Source organism: Calidris pugnax, unplaced genomic scaffold, assembly GCF_001431845.1.
Source record: "Calidris pugnax isolate Ruff unplaced genomic scaffold, ASM143184v1 scaffold179, whole genome shotgun sequence".
NCBI lineage: Eukaryota > Metazoa > Chordata > Aves > Charadriiformes > Scolopacidae > Calidris > Calidris pugnax.
Window position 1 is genome coordinate 1,448,258 of NW_015090948.1, and position 14,410 is coordinate 1,462,667.

General features: G+C 43.6%; 1 long non-coding RNA gene across 2 annotated transcripts; it reads right to left on the reverse strand.

The window, feature by feature from the left end:
• Window positions 1–10,021: 10,021 nt before the first annotated feature.
• On the reverse strand, window positions 10,022–14,270 carry LOC106893747. Of its 2 annotated transcripts, none has more exons than XR_001413159.1 (3): window positions 13,895–14,270; window positions 13,474–13,558; window positions 10,022–12,109 (listed from the first exon to the last, which is right to left on the reverse strand). It is a non-coding gene; the product is annotated as an uncharacterized LOC106893747 (long non-coding RNA). The 2 variants fall into 2 exon arrangements; XR_001413160.1 differs by having other exon boundaries at window positions 13,884–14,270.
• Window positions 14,271–14,410: the final 140 nt, after the last annotated feature.

Consider the following 14,410-nt stretch of genomic DNA (forward strand, 5'->3'; position numbering starts at 1 on the left):
AATTAAATAATTTCTGTTCACTGGGCTGTTTTTTTTCTTGAGAAACCTGAAGACAACAAATGCAGAAATATGTTTCCAAAAGTAGAAAATGTTAACTTTAGGGTGGATATTTTTCAAGTTTTACTGGCAGAAATGAAAATGGAGGAAAAAACCCAACAGTTTGTGTTTTTGATGGAAAGCATTCCACCAAATTGCACATTCTTATAGCTGGTGAGGTAAATTGTAGGGGACAAGTATTCAGTTAAAATAAACTTGCATAGCATTTTTTCCCCCTATTTCTCCTATTCTGAACTAATGATACTGACAATTTTATAGTAATTTCTACTAAATTCTAGCTTCCCCTATTTTTTTTTAGTATGCACGGTGTAGGTTGTGGCCCAAAAGGACTAATGTGATATTGAAAGCAATGTGATGGAAATTTTATTCTTCATCTACATAGGTTTCCCTTTTTCTTCCCCCTTTGTTTTAGTGAAAATGCGGAACATCATTGTGAGAAGGGAAGCTTTAAAGATAACGTGTGATCTGGAAGTGTGAGTGCATAAATTATCAGAGCCAACTTTCAAAATGCGCGTTTGCAAGTGTTACAATCAGACACGTTTCGGAAAGTAAACTGCAGTAGTTGTAAGATAAATGGCTCCCTAGAGGAAAACAATAAATAGTACAGCCACATGCTTACTACGCCTCGGCTGTGTATTTCCATTATTTATGAAAAGGTAGAAAGCAAGCTACAATTCCAGAAAACCCTTTGATCAGTGTATTTATTTTTCAAATACCTTTAAAAATAATAATTAAAAAAACCCCAAAACAAAAGAGTCATTGAAAGACTGGAGATTGTCTATGGATTTTAAATATGTGTGAAGGGCAAAAAAAATGGGATGCGTACACGATTTCCCTTGAAAACTCTCCCTGATATCCATGATACTGCAAAAAATTATTAGACCATCGGAAACTGACTCTTTTTCTGCTCCTGATGTTGCCCCTTCTTTCACTGTATTTGCTTCTTGCAAATGTGGATTATAACACGCTTGAGCCTTTTTGTTCTGTGATGGCCATGGCAGAGTCTTACAGAAAATATTAAGTACTGTTACTATTAATGTGTGTGTGGGAGGATAATTTAGGTTGGAAGGGATACGTCTGGAGCTCATCTAATTCAACCTCCTGATGACAAAAAAAAAAAAAAAAAAAGGGCTAATTTCAAACGAAGATATTGGTTTAAATGCTTTGTTGGATTGTGATCTAAACCTGAAAATTGAAAGGAAAAAGTCTACATGTTTGATGCAGCTGAAAAGAAGGCTGAAAGACCGGGGATGGGGGGGGAAACACATCTGCAGTTCTTGGTTATCAAAGTGAAAAACAAGCAGTTGTCTCACAACAGAAACATAGCTGGTAAAATCATGCAAATACTGGTGGTGAGTCTATAAACAAGTTGCATTTAAAACACTGTTAAAACTGGCTCTTTGGATTTCCTCCCTGAATTCTCATTGCTTATAGAAAGTATCTGGATTTTATGTCTAGACTGGACATAACTAGTGGTGTTCCCCAGGAATTAGTACTGGGTCTGGTCTTGCTCAACACATTCATCAGTGACCTGGATGAAGGGATGGAGGGTGCCCTCAGCACGTTTGCTGATGACACAAAGCTGGGAAGAGTGGCTGACATACCAGAAGGCTGTGCTGCCATATAGTGAAACCTGGACAGGCTAGAAAGTTGGGCAGAGAGGAACCTAATGAACTTCAACAAAGGCAAGTCTAGGGTCCTGCACCTAAGGAGGAATAACCACATACCCCAGTACAGGCTGGGGGCTGACCTGCTGGAGGGCACCTCTGAGGAGAAAGACCTATGAGTCCTAGATGATCTCTTGAAGTCCCTTCCAACCCCTGCCATTCTGTGATTCTGTGATATATAAACATACAGTAACATATAGGGTATGTGATTCATCTTTACCCAGCAGCACAAACTTGCTGGGTATCATTTCCAACTGTGTATGATCCAGTCATATATATTCATAGATGACTTTGAAGGGTGTCCAGTTTGTCTCTCTCTCTGAGGGATTACTCAGCATCCAAACCTTCAAAAGTGTCAGTGTCAGTTTGCAAAGGGCTCCTGTATGTATTTCAGAAGCGCCCTCAAGAGGGATTTCTCAGCATCCAAACGTTCAAAGGTGTCAGTGTCAGTTTGCAAAGGGCTCCTGTATGTATTTCAGAAGCGCCCTCAAATCATTTGTTACTATGTAGGAAAGACTACTGTTTCCATTGCTGTAGATTTCACTGAATTTCACTGAATTTTTAGAGTTGGAAGGGACCATAGAGATCATCTAGTCCAACTCCCCTGCTAAAGCAAGATATATCGCTTAGTATTAATATGAGAAGATGGAAACATGGGTAGTAAGATACTAACCTCACAGTTTATGGCACAGTGAAAAGGTCTCAATAGGATGCAGTAGAGCGGGTGTGATGTCTAGTTTTAAAAAGTCAAGCATCAATAAGCTCAGGATTGTACATCAACACCATAGCCTTAATACGGGCTTGGGAATTTGCAAAACAGAGACACCCCAATATAACTCGCCTCCAAACAGGGCTGGGCTTTCAGAACAATGACCCGATGGCATGGGAGAGTGCAGGGACTCTGTGTTCAAACATATCCACAGAAGATAAGCAAAATGGGTCCTGTGCCTCTGCAAACATACAACCTCTTCCTGTGCCCCCAACGCTGAGAGCTGGAGCAAATTATCCCTCTTTGGAGATCCTGAATAAGCAAATACTCAGGAGGGCAATGGGGTAGGTCCTTCTTTAAAAAATTGCTTTGAAAAATGAAATTTGAAACCTAAACAATGTAAGGTTTGTCTATATAATCAACTTTCTCCCCCAGGAATCCCACTATATAGAGACATATCTGGTATGAATAAAGAATATTCAAACAGAAGCCAGCAGAGAAAGCATATCATTTGTGTGGGCATGAATCGAGCTAGGGACTTACCCCTATTCTCTCAACCCCACCAACACCTCAGGCATAGCCTGAAATCCCAGAACTCTTCATTGAACATCTTTTTTTCCCTCTCTTTTTAACATAAAAAGCAATTTACTGACAAATCATTCCGATGTAACAGATTTTTGCATGCCTGAAATCATGGCTAAGCTTTAAACAAGAAAAATCAATAAATGATGTGTAGCCGTCAGCCATGTGTATGGCAGCTTAGTATTATTTTAATAATGTTATCACTGCAGAAGGAAAGCCAGGGAGAGGTATCTGCTGCTTCAATCCAGCATTGAGTGTGACCCCCTCCTCTCTGCAGAGGGGGCTCAGGGAGCCCAGTCCCCTGCAGTGAGGTAGCAGGGTGTCCCCTCTGTCCTACCAGCAGCTACCACCTCTGGGAAATGGTGACATATGGGGATGAATGGTCTCCGTATTCTCCAAGTAACCACCTCATCCTCTGGCCATGAGGATGCGCGTTTTAGTTTGGGAGAGACTGCAATTCAGGCAAGACTAGAAACTAAAGCGAGACGCAATAAAGAATATCTGTACTTCAGGTTCACAGTTTGCACTTTCCACAGTAACTGCTGAAGCCGTTGACCCTTCCCGGTATGTCTGTGTTCAGACAGGACCTTCCCCACTGCTCCCAAACACTTGGGCAGACAGGGCATCTTTGCATGCACACAAATAACACAATATAGCCGTGGGCCAAGTAGGTTTGTCTTGTTAACCCAGATCCACAACTTGTCCCTCATGGATCCCTGTGAAAGGCTAACGCTTCAGAGCCGGGTCTGGACTAACAACCAGGCTAAGTCAAAGAAGTTGGACCCTGGACTTGGGCAGTCGAGGTGGGATCTTCCTCCCTTGTAATATTGATGCTGGGTATGTGGCAATGAGTGGCCCTAAAATCTTTGGCCAGTTCCCCCTGATGGCACTGACAGAGGTGTGTGTGATGACCCAGCCAGGGGCACAGCCTGTCCTGAACTCAGGCCATGGATGAGAGGAATTTGTTGAGGCTGAAGTGGATATAAATAGCGTTAGGGAAACACTGTGGCCTCTATTCATCTTAGAGAGGCTACTATCACGCGTTGCCTTCAACTTATCAATTAACCAGCTATTAAACATCATCATATAATTTTGCAACTTCACCAAATTCCTCTAAAGCAATGCAAGGTGATGCTTTGCTCACCTGATGAAGTTAAAAGCTAAAAGGGGAACTTTAAAATGAAGTCAGAGTATTTCTGTTGGGAGTCTCAAAAAAAATAAATATTTAAAATATTAGAGTGCCTTGCCAATTCTTGAAAACCCTCGTGAGATGAACTGAATGTATGAGTGTTCAGAAAGGGAGAGCAAAGTTTACCCTGGTTCCCTTTTTCCCTTGAGGCTGAGGCACCTCAGGCAGTGGCACAGGCAGGGAGAGCGGGCACGGGTGATGATGCTCCGTGTTAAAAGACATTCTTCCCTGTTTAACAACAGAAGTTACTCTACCCTGCCTGGAAACTGTGATAAGAAACAGGACAGTGCTTTAGCAATACCACGCTTTATATTTTGAATAATGTACTACCACCATGTTTAAAATAGCTACAGTTCAAACTGATCGGGCAGGCATAAAAGGGCACGCTGGTTACATAAAATATAATAATGTACCCTTCAACAAAGTGGCATGTTCCATGTAGAATATAATGTACTATATGAGATCAGTAACATATAAGAGAGTGGAGAACAGTTTCAAGGACTGGACCGGAGCAAGGAATAAAACCAGAGAGTAGCACATAATGATATATGACGTGGAGGAAAAAAAGAGAATTAGATTGAATCTCGGGGAAGACTGAAGTTCTCCATGAGGAGATAAATATAATCTAAAACAAAGATATCAGGTAGGAAGGAGCTACTTACAAGGCAATCATGTTGGAAGTGCCTAAGTGGATAGCAAATCAGAGATGAGCATGCAATGCAATTGAAAAATAAATGTATAAATGCCAATGAAAACCTGGCCTGTGCTGTGACAGGGAGGCAGAAAGGGACACTTTTTCACACACACACAGGTGACAGTACTTGGTAGGAAACATTATCTTTGGGAATCTTGAAAATAAAGCCCCAGTGATTGGAAATGACAGTGTGACGAGGAATGAGAGAGAAATGTGGGACGCAGAAGAGACAGGATCTCAGCCGGAGCAGAATTGAGTACGTCTGGCTGAGAGGCAACCAGAACACGGATGGCCGCTTGCAAACAGCTGATGCAGGGAAGTGTGGTGGACCATGGGCACAGCAAGCCCAAGATTGATCAAATAAAATGTCTTCTTGAATTTCAGGGGGAAAATGGTCAGTAAAGCTGGTCCATCTTTCTACAGAAAGGGATGGGAGCCCTGTCACTGGTGATGTAAAAGGAGTTTATAGAACTGATTCCCTAAGGAGTGAGAGGGAGCCCTGAGCGATATGTTATGCATCATCCCACTTTGTGGCAGTGGGGTTTTGGGGCTACCACTGACAAAGCTGAGGTGATGCGCTGTAAGGAAGAAGGGCTGAGATGAGCTGGAAGGTTGATCCACCTCTCATTTCTCCTGCTCTGCCCTGAAGCAAGGATTGCTCAAGAGCTCAGAATGTTTCAAGTACTGGGGGTGGCCAGTGGGTGTCAGTTTTGCTCTATGAAGCAGCTGATGGAGCTTCCCTTATCTAAAGTAAGAAACTACCTCTTAAAGGAGGCAGTGGAAAAAAACATTCCCGTGGAGAAATATGATCTCTGCCCCACAGTTTGGCATTTTGTTTTTTTCATAGCTCTGTCTACTTTAAGAGCATTCACAGGTAGTAATTCTTAGAGAAGTCGTTGTCTTAGTTTTTCCTCTTTTGGTATCTGATTTTAGGATGATGACAACTAAGTGAGGGTTTTCAACAGAGCTCTTCTGTCTTACAGAAGAAGAAGCCACCATCTACAGCAAGAGAAACACTTTATTTCAAAAGGTCATATGTGCAAAAGCCTTGCCTGAGCTATCTAGGATAACCTAGCTGGAGGGCCATGATTTTGTTGTTAGCCAATTAAGACAGCTCAATATACTGTAGAAATCATTTAAATATCAAGTCAATGCTAAAGACCTATAGCCGCTTTGGATACAATTTCCATGGAAAACATCTTCAGACTTTAAGGAACATTTTCAATAGCTATTTTTAACCAAACTTCAGAAGCAAATGTAAAATTATACCCTTGTTGAATTAAAAAACCATCCCAACAAAGCCAAACCAGCAGCAAGCCACTACGAATAGCATTTGCCTTTCTAATGCAGTGAGTAAGCTGAGAGCTGGTACTTCTATAGGGCTTCCTAAGAAACTCTGGGAGTATTTTGCATGAGGAGAGTTTTGGTATGAGAAGAACATTCTTCAGCAGTGTATGGATGCAATAAACCAGCAAAAGCAATTCAGAGAAGAATTTTTAAGACAAAGATGGTAATAATACATGCGAAAGTTTTTCTATTTGTGTCCTCATTCATAATGCTGTAACATTTGAATATTTTTTACTTTTGTAGATGTTAGATGGGGTCTTTTCAGCTGAAGTCAGCAGGAGAATTTCTATTTATATTAGTGGTATAAGCTCAGGCCTCTGCAGTGAAGAAAAGATATCTGATAAAATGGCATCTTCTTTAGCAATTGTTCCATCACCCAAAATCTTAATTAGAAGAATCCCTCATGTTGCTAATAAACAGAAAGTAGCATTTGTTCTTCCAGATCTCAGAAAAAAATGACAGTGTATTGGCAGTAGCCGGGAGTAAAAGATTGTCTCTGTTATATAGAGACCAAATGATGTCTTCATTGATTTAAATCCTCAAAGGAGAACTAAAAAATAGAAACGCCTCCCTCTTAAAAACAAACAAATAAACAGGAAAAAGGAGGCATTTTCAAACCACAAGAATGAAGTTATGTTTTCTTTGCTTGCACAGTTATGTGTGGGTAATGTCTGGATGTAGAGAAATGTTATTCTTTTCCTGGAGTAAAATAAGAATAATAAATAAAACTTTGAAAAATGAAGAAATCCTCTACCACTAAATGAATCAGTCTCCTAAAAAAAGGCTGTGGAGCACTCCATCAGCTCTGCTGCTGGAGCAAGACAGAAGGATTCTTTGCAATAAAAATTAACATGCAGCTTTAAAAGGCTGTGGTCAAACATTGTTTCACGTAACACTGGCAGGAGCGTAAAAAGATGCTAATGTTTTATTTTTACGATCTAAATTGTTGCTTATGGTTAATCAAAGTCAACCTGGCTCCACTTTAAAACTGATTATGTGGCCAGTTAATTTAAGGCGACTGTATTTTCACAATCAAACACAAGGAAACCTCTATGATGACACTTTGCTAACAGACACAAAGGAGGCATGCAAACCCCTTATTTTTTAAATGCCTCTCTCTTGCATACTTGCACAGGCTCCATCACAGCTCTATCCAGCTTCCTGCCCCTCTTGCTAAGGTGTTTATGGTTCTCAACATTTATTCTCAACAATTAATTTTCTAGGTGAAAAACAGAAGTATGAGCGGGGGTATTCACCCACTGTAACTAATTTAGCCAGCTGGTATCTCCAGCCTCCTCTTGTGTAGTCACGGAGAAAGAAACACTCCTCTGGAATTTTAGTGCTTGGAGTTGCAATCTGGACGCACCACTCTTTTTCGTGGACTCCAGAAGCAGCCAAGGAACAGGAGGCTGAACCAGGTGCTAAGCAGAACAACCCTTGTAAACGGAGGGGGAAATGAATCTCCTCCTCCAAAGCAAGGCACTGAAAGTGAGTCATCCACAGTCTGGATTTAGGCTTAGTCCCTAGGCTGTCCTTCGCCTCTGAGATGACAGCGTGTCAGCCTTTGGCTCAGCTGTGCCACCTCTGGAGGTGGAGGGCTGGGCGTTTTTGTTTTCTCAGGCAATTTTACGTTCTGACTTCATTACTCGTGAGACTCTGACGGCATTTCTGCAACGATCGAAAGACTGGTTTGGATGGCAGATGTTCACCCCCTGCGCTCACCGTAGAGGTGGTGCTTCACACTGAACTGCTCACTCTGAGCCCACGTGTTGCACGGAGCAGCCCAGAGGGGACTAATCCCTGCCCTGCTCCCCTGGCCTGGGACAGCAGTGCCTGTCCCCTGGTTCAGGTCACGTTACGGAGCCCCACACCTACAGCAGCTGCTGTCAGCCTCAAAGATGCTTTTGCTGTTTAGTCCCTGACCACCACAGAAACTAGTCAAAATGACCCAATACTTCTGCCCCTCCCCGGCTCCCTACAAGCATCAGCACGAATAGGGAGAAGGACTAAGGAGGGTAAAGTACACGCCAGTAAAATGCTGACTTTTTTTTGTGGTGATGCACGCTGAATAGGGGTGGTGTTGTTTTTGGAAATGTGGCGAGTGAGGAGTGACATGAATAAACAGGACATCCTTCATGTGTTTTGAATAAAGGCCCGGGACTCTGAGGGAAATCAAGCAACCACCCAGGTAGAAGCAGGGAAAACAGCCTGTTTAACTTCCAGGGAGATCTGCGAGATCCTGCAAGGTAAAGCAGGAGACGAACTTAAAACACACTAGTTACTTCCCTCACACCCAGCATCAATCTCCAGCAAAGAAGGAGGAGTGAGAGGTCTAACAGCTCCTGCTGAGCAAAAGCGCGCAGAATCAATGAGACTATCTAACTTTGTGATAAAGTCATCTATTTGTTTCCTCCTTTGAAAACTCTATCCGTACAAGTTCAGAGTTGAAGCTGGGTTGGCAGTGTGAGGATCCTGAAGGCACTAACAGACCCTAATGACCCTGATCAGCCTCAGCTGGGGCCTCCACCCACACTCCTGCCATTGGGCCAGGAGCCCATTTAGGCTTTGCTTTCGCTTGGGGAGTGCTGGTCTCCTACTTGGCCAGAGTTGTGTCCCTGTGGTCCTTACTGATCCTGACCTGCAGATTGACTTTTTGGCTTCACCTCAGACCTGCCTTATAACTGCAGACTTGCCTGAAGATCAGGGTTCTTGGTGTGATGACTTGGCTGTCATCTCTGGCCTGCCCTATGCTCTTGCTAGTGGTTGTGGGATGGACCCTGGCTGGTGAGGTTCCTTGCCCCCAGGGAGCCACTAGGCTGTAATGCGCACTGACAGGTAGGTTGGGTTCAAAGAAAATATGTCCTTATCCTTCAATTATTTCCCAAGTTTTAAAGACTTGTAGTCGAAGCTCTTTTCAAGTTCAGGAATGTATGCATAAGGTGGCCTTGTCTATTCTGTGTTTCACTTAGGATAAGAACCATGAATGTAACTGTAGTATACCAGGTTGAACCCAGAAGGTAAGTGTCACAAGACCTGTTCCCATGTTTGCAGGTTAATTTGGTAGGAGTCTTCTGTATTGTAGAAGCCCTTTCAAACCCAAATGGCAACTTTTGACCTTTTGAGATTCAACCTTCATGTTAATTCTGTCATAGAGAAATGGAAGAACTCCATTCCCACCAAATTTTCAGCTGTTACATAGCCATTAACCTGGTTGTTTGTCACTGCATGTTCCCTGGTACTTTGCAATACTCCACATAATTGACACCTATAATTTTACTGAATTTCAGCTCAAGTAACAACTATTTGCCTGAATCCCCCCACCAACTCCAGTAGTTTAAATAAATCCAGCACACTTCTGTGTCCACTGCTTCGTGAACTTAAAAATTCTGTGTGTTGCTCACTGTTCATATTGGATGTATTTAATTATGTTGATACTGTGATTTCCAGCCATAAGCAAAGCAAGAGTTAATTCTTATTTTTGTTGAGGCACTAAGTGGGAAGCTAGGTCATGCATAAATCCTCATTGTGCTAGGTGCTGTACAAGCAAAGAATAAAAATGATCCCAGGCTCAAGGCTTCTCTGTTAGTAACTTGTGTCATAATTAAATTTTGTTAGGACACTTTAGAATTGCCCTTCCTCATAAATGATATCTCCATATACATTTATATCTCCATAGTAAAAGAGAAAACCTGTACACTTTTACTATTGATAATAAAACGGAAAATATAATACTCTTTTCCACGTAACTTGGATGTAGCAATTGGAATACACGAGAGTGGGGGAAAGGATCTTTATTTCTTGTATACTTCTGGGTTATATACATCTAAAGTTGTCCACTTTATAGAATAAGGCAGAAGTATTTGTTTGTGAAAATTGTCTCACACCGAGCACACCAAATTCAGGTGAAGAGTACAGAGAAGGAGCTGGTGCCCATTTAAGAATCAAATATTGTGTCTTCATGAATAAAGCCCTAACAGTAAAGATAAGAGAAGAAAATGCAGCAACCATGTGATATATTAGCAGAATGTTTTACAAAGTCCCCCACAAAGCATCCGCTGCTCTTGAAAAGCCTCACCAGCCCAAGTGAGAAACTATTCACAAATTTAGTATTCAGATTACATACTCTGCCTTTTCAACTGCTCTCTGTACAATGAATGCCTGTACAACTACAGTAACAGACACAGATCTACAGTTTCTGTGGCCTTTGAGCTATTATGAGCATTGTGCCTCTCCATAAATTACATCTGCATGTCCTGAAAATACCAACTGTTTTAATAGGGATTAATCTATAGGCTTTTATCCTGGTGAAATACAAGGGGTACAGTATGTTGTGTCCCTTTTAAAATTAATAGGGTATGCTCTGAAGATATTCAAGGATGTTCATTATTTTCTTTATAGGTCTCTTTATTGATGCATATAAGCATAAAACAGTGCTTTATTGTAGTAAAGAGGAGGAGATGGAATAATGAATAGATTAGTGCTTATATGGTTTTTAGATTGCCCAGTGCACAGTTAAGTAAAGAAAGGTCTACGTTTGTCCTCTTCAAAGTATGTTGGGATTTGATCCAGTTTGTCTTCAAAGTGCCATTTCTATGGGTAGAGAAAAGAGGGCTCAGTCTAAAGGCAAGAAAGCTGATCCAGGGGTCTGCAGCTCTGTGGTGTTCATAGCTGTCCAAGGCAACAGTTAAGAGATGTCTTTTTCAATTTGCTAATTATAAATAAATCTGGAGCTTTCGCTTGTGATGGGCTATTATTTATGTCAATACCTAATACAAGCTTTTTGGGAGTGAACTCCCAAAAATACCTTGATCTTACACAGGCATATAGAAAAGGTGAATTCGATAATTTAAACCAGAATTTACATAAAAGCATGATGGCGGTTTTGAATAATAATTCTCACATACATGCATGTGCATACAGACAGATATATGGGTTAAATCATAGAATCATAGAGTCGTCTAGGTTGGAAGAGACCCTTGCACACATAGTTTAAATATTTTGATGAAAACAGGCTGAGCCTTTCACTGAGACCTATCAAAGTTTGTTATTGACGAGCAAGAAGGAATTAAATTCTCCTCCCAGGGTCCTTGTGATACGGGGGAACTCGTATCTCCAGCACATAGGGTCCTGTGTGAGCTGAGGCCCATGGAGACTGAGCAAATGCCTGGAGGGACATCACAGGTCCCAAGAGTAGGTGGTTGTCGGCACAGCCTGTGATGCCCAGGGCAGCTGAGCTTGTGTGGCTGGACACAGTCCCAGGGCTGACACGGGTGTGTGAAGGTCTTGCTGATGGAAATGGAGGGGAAAGAGGCTGCCAACTGGACTGACAGGAGCTCCAGAGCTGGCTCTTTCACAGATATGCTGAAGTGACCTCTATAATGTGGCAGCAGTCCGTGGCAAAGCGGAGGATTGCTCCTGGGGGCATTGCTCGGCAAAATAAAAACTCTCATTGCATTGTTCCCTGTATTTTAGAAACGGAGAACTGAAACGGAGAGAAACAATGACTTGGCTGAAGTTATGAGGAGGACCCCTGACCATGGTTGGATGTGCATGCTGGTCTCCTGGTGTCCAAACCATCACTTGGTCCTCAAGATCAAGACAGCTGCTCTGCCGAATATCATCTGGGGGCAGGTGAGTGGTTGATGTAAATCACTGTGGAGCTCTTGCTGCAGCCCCCGAGCCGAGTTTTGTACTGAAACCAGTGATTCACCCGCGGGTTGCTGTAGTGAAGATGCGCTCATCTCTGCAGTCCTCGGAGTTAACAAGACTATTTTTAAAGGTAAACCCTTTCACTTTATTCCCCGTCTCTTACTTTTCCTTTGGTGACTCCTCCTTGTTTCCACAGCTTCGTTTGGTTTTGAAAGCTTACGGAGCAGCAGGATTAAAAAAATCAGAAATAATTATTGTAGAGGATGGGTCTGGCTTTTCCCATCAGCTTCCGTGGCTCAAGCAGGTTCCAGCAGCTTTGGGAGAAAAGCTGTTAGCTATTAAATTATTACCTGTAAGGAGAGCCAGCTGGAAGCTTTCAGTTTTCAACATTTTGATAAAAAGCACCATAAAAATCTTGACAACAAGACTTGTAGCATTTCAATGACACGTTTAGCATTTCTCCCTGATTTTCAATGGCCTGTAAAAGTCATCAAAGGCTTCAAAATGCTGCCAAGACACATATCTGCAGAATTTTGACCCCCCCCTCCCCACATGAAGATGGGGGACGGGGAGAAGGCAAACCCCAAAGTTTGTGCTGTTGAATGCATTCATCTGGACAGCTTTTGGGAAGTCACTTTCCATCTGGAGGAGAATGTCCGCAAATAGAGTTATTCCAGGATAAACTGTTATGGTATAATTACACAGCTATAGCTATGCCAGTCTATTTTCTGATGTAGGCAAGCCAAGTCTAGTTGTTGAAATGTAGGCGTGGGAAACAAGAAGTCTGCTTTCTAGGCTCAGCTCTGAGTGCTCTTTGTGGCCTTGGGCCAGTCCCCTAACCTTTCTGCCTCCTTCCTATGCAAAATAAGAAGAGTTAAATTAACCCACTTCACAGACGTGGCGTAATGACTAATTGGCTAAAATTTGTAGCGCTGGAGAGAGAGCTGTCTATTAACTTCAGTGTCTTTGGCTGGCTGAATAATTTAATGTATTTTTAAAAGTGGGGTTTGTCTCCCTCTCTCAGGATAGGGTGGCTCTGCCACTACAAAGCAGAATGTCATTGGATGTGAAGTGGCCTGAGCTAATAAAACCTGGGGTTTACTTTACCGCCTCTAATTACAGTACTAGAGTAACTGCTCTTGTGTGTAGCTGGAGCTAAGGGTGTAGTTAAGATTTTGCTTGAGAGCAAAACTTACAGTCCCTAAAGGCTTTGCACGCTTTTGATACGCAGAGAGTGTGAGTATGTAGTGATGAAGGTACTCTCATCAGTGCAGCCCACTGGCAAAATGTGTGTTACAGAATCAGAATCACAGAATCTTCATGATTGGAAGGGACCTTCGAGATCATCGAGTCCAACCAGTTATTCCCCTTCCGTACCAGCCAAAATAAAGGACAACTCCCTGTTATTCCTGCTGGCTGCACTGTTGGATGGGGGCAGCATGAATTCCTATGCTTCCTAGCGTTTGTGTGCTTAACTTTGCAAATTTAAATTTAGTAATATCTTTGAATGTAACGCATGACATACACAACTAGAGCTTCTTAATGGACTGTTAACTCTGGTGCCTAATAATGGCCTTACCCCTGTCACTGGCACCCGGCAGTTCAGCTTCCCTGAAGAGATGCTCTGAGACAAAAGGATGGTTCTAATGCACCCGATCCAAGACCTGTTGAAGGCAAGGGAAAGCTCCTGAGAGAAAGCACACCGAGTGTTCACCATCTGCATAGGAGACAGAGGGCACTGCCTTGCTGTAGATGTGCCAACTGGTTGGGGTGGGTTTGGGTCAGGGCCCGAGGTGGGACTGTGGCACTGGGAGGTGTTACTTCAGCCTTGGCATGGGTTTGCCTCAGGAGAATAATGCTATTTTTACCCCCTTTCCCCACCACACTGACCTCTCAGAAGAAGGGGCGGGGGGAACAGCGCGGAAAGGCATTTAATTTAACCAGCCTTTCTCTCTAAGCGAAACACTTACAGAAAGGGAAAGAAATTACCTCATACGTACTTTGAATCTCCAATTAGATAACAAGCACGGCAGCTCCGCACCCTTCCCCTTCGGTTTGACGCCGTCCTCCGGCTGCTGTCCCCCTACCCCCCCCGGCCTCCCACCGCGGCGGCGGCGGCAATTAGCGCAAAGCCCATAGGAAAGCGGCGGGCGGGAGGAGGGGGGGGAAGCGGCGCGGAGAACCGGCGGTCTCTGCGCGCCCGCGGCCGCCCCGGCGGTTAAAAATAGAAGTGCTGAATCATGACTCCGCCGGCAACTTCAACCCGCCGCCGGGGCGACGGCACAGCGGCTGCCGTTCCTGAGAGGAGGAGGAGAAGGCGGGGGGGGGGAACTTGTGGGGTAGCCCGGGTTATGGAGGGGGGGTGTGTGTGTGTGAGGCGGGGACGCGGCGGTTGCCCCCTGAGGGGGGGAGCGGCGCGCGCCCGCGTGAGGCGCGGAGCGCACGCGGCGGCGGCGGCAGCGGCGGCACTTGTCCTCTAATCGATTGCCGAGCGTGCTGAGCGGGCCCTGCCGGCG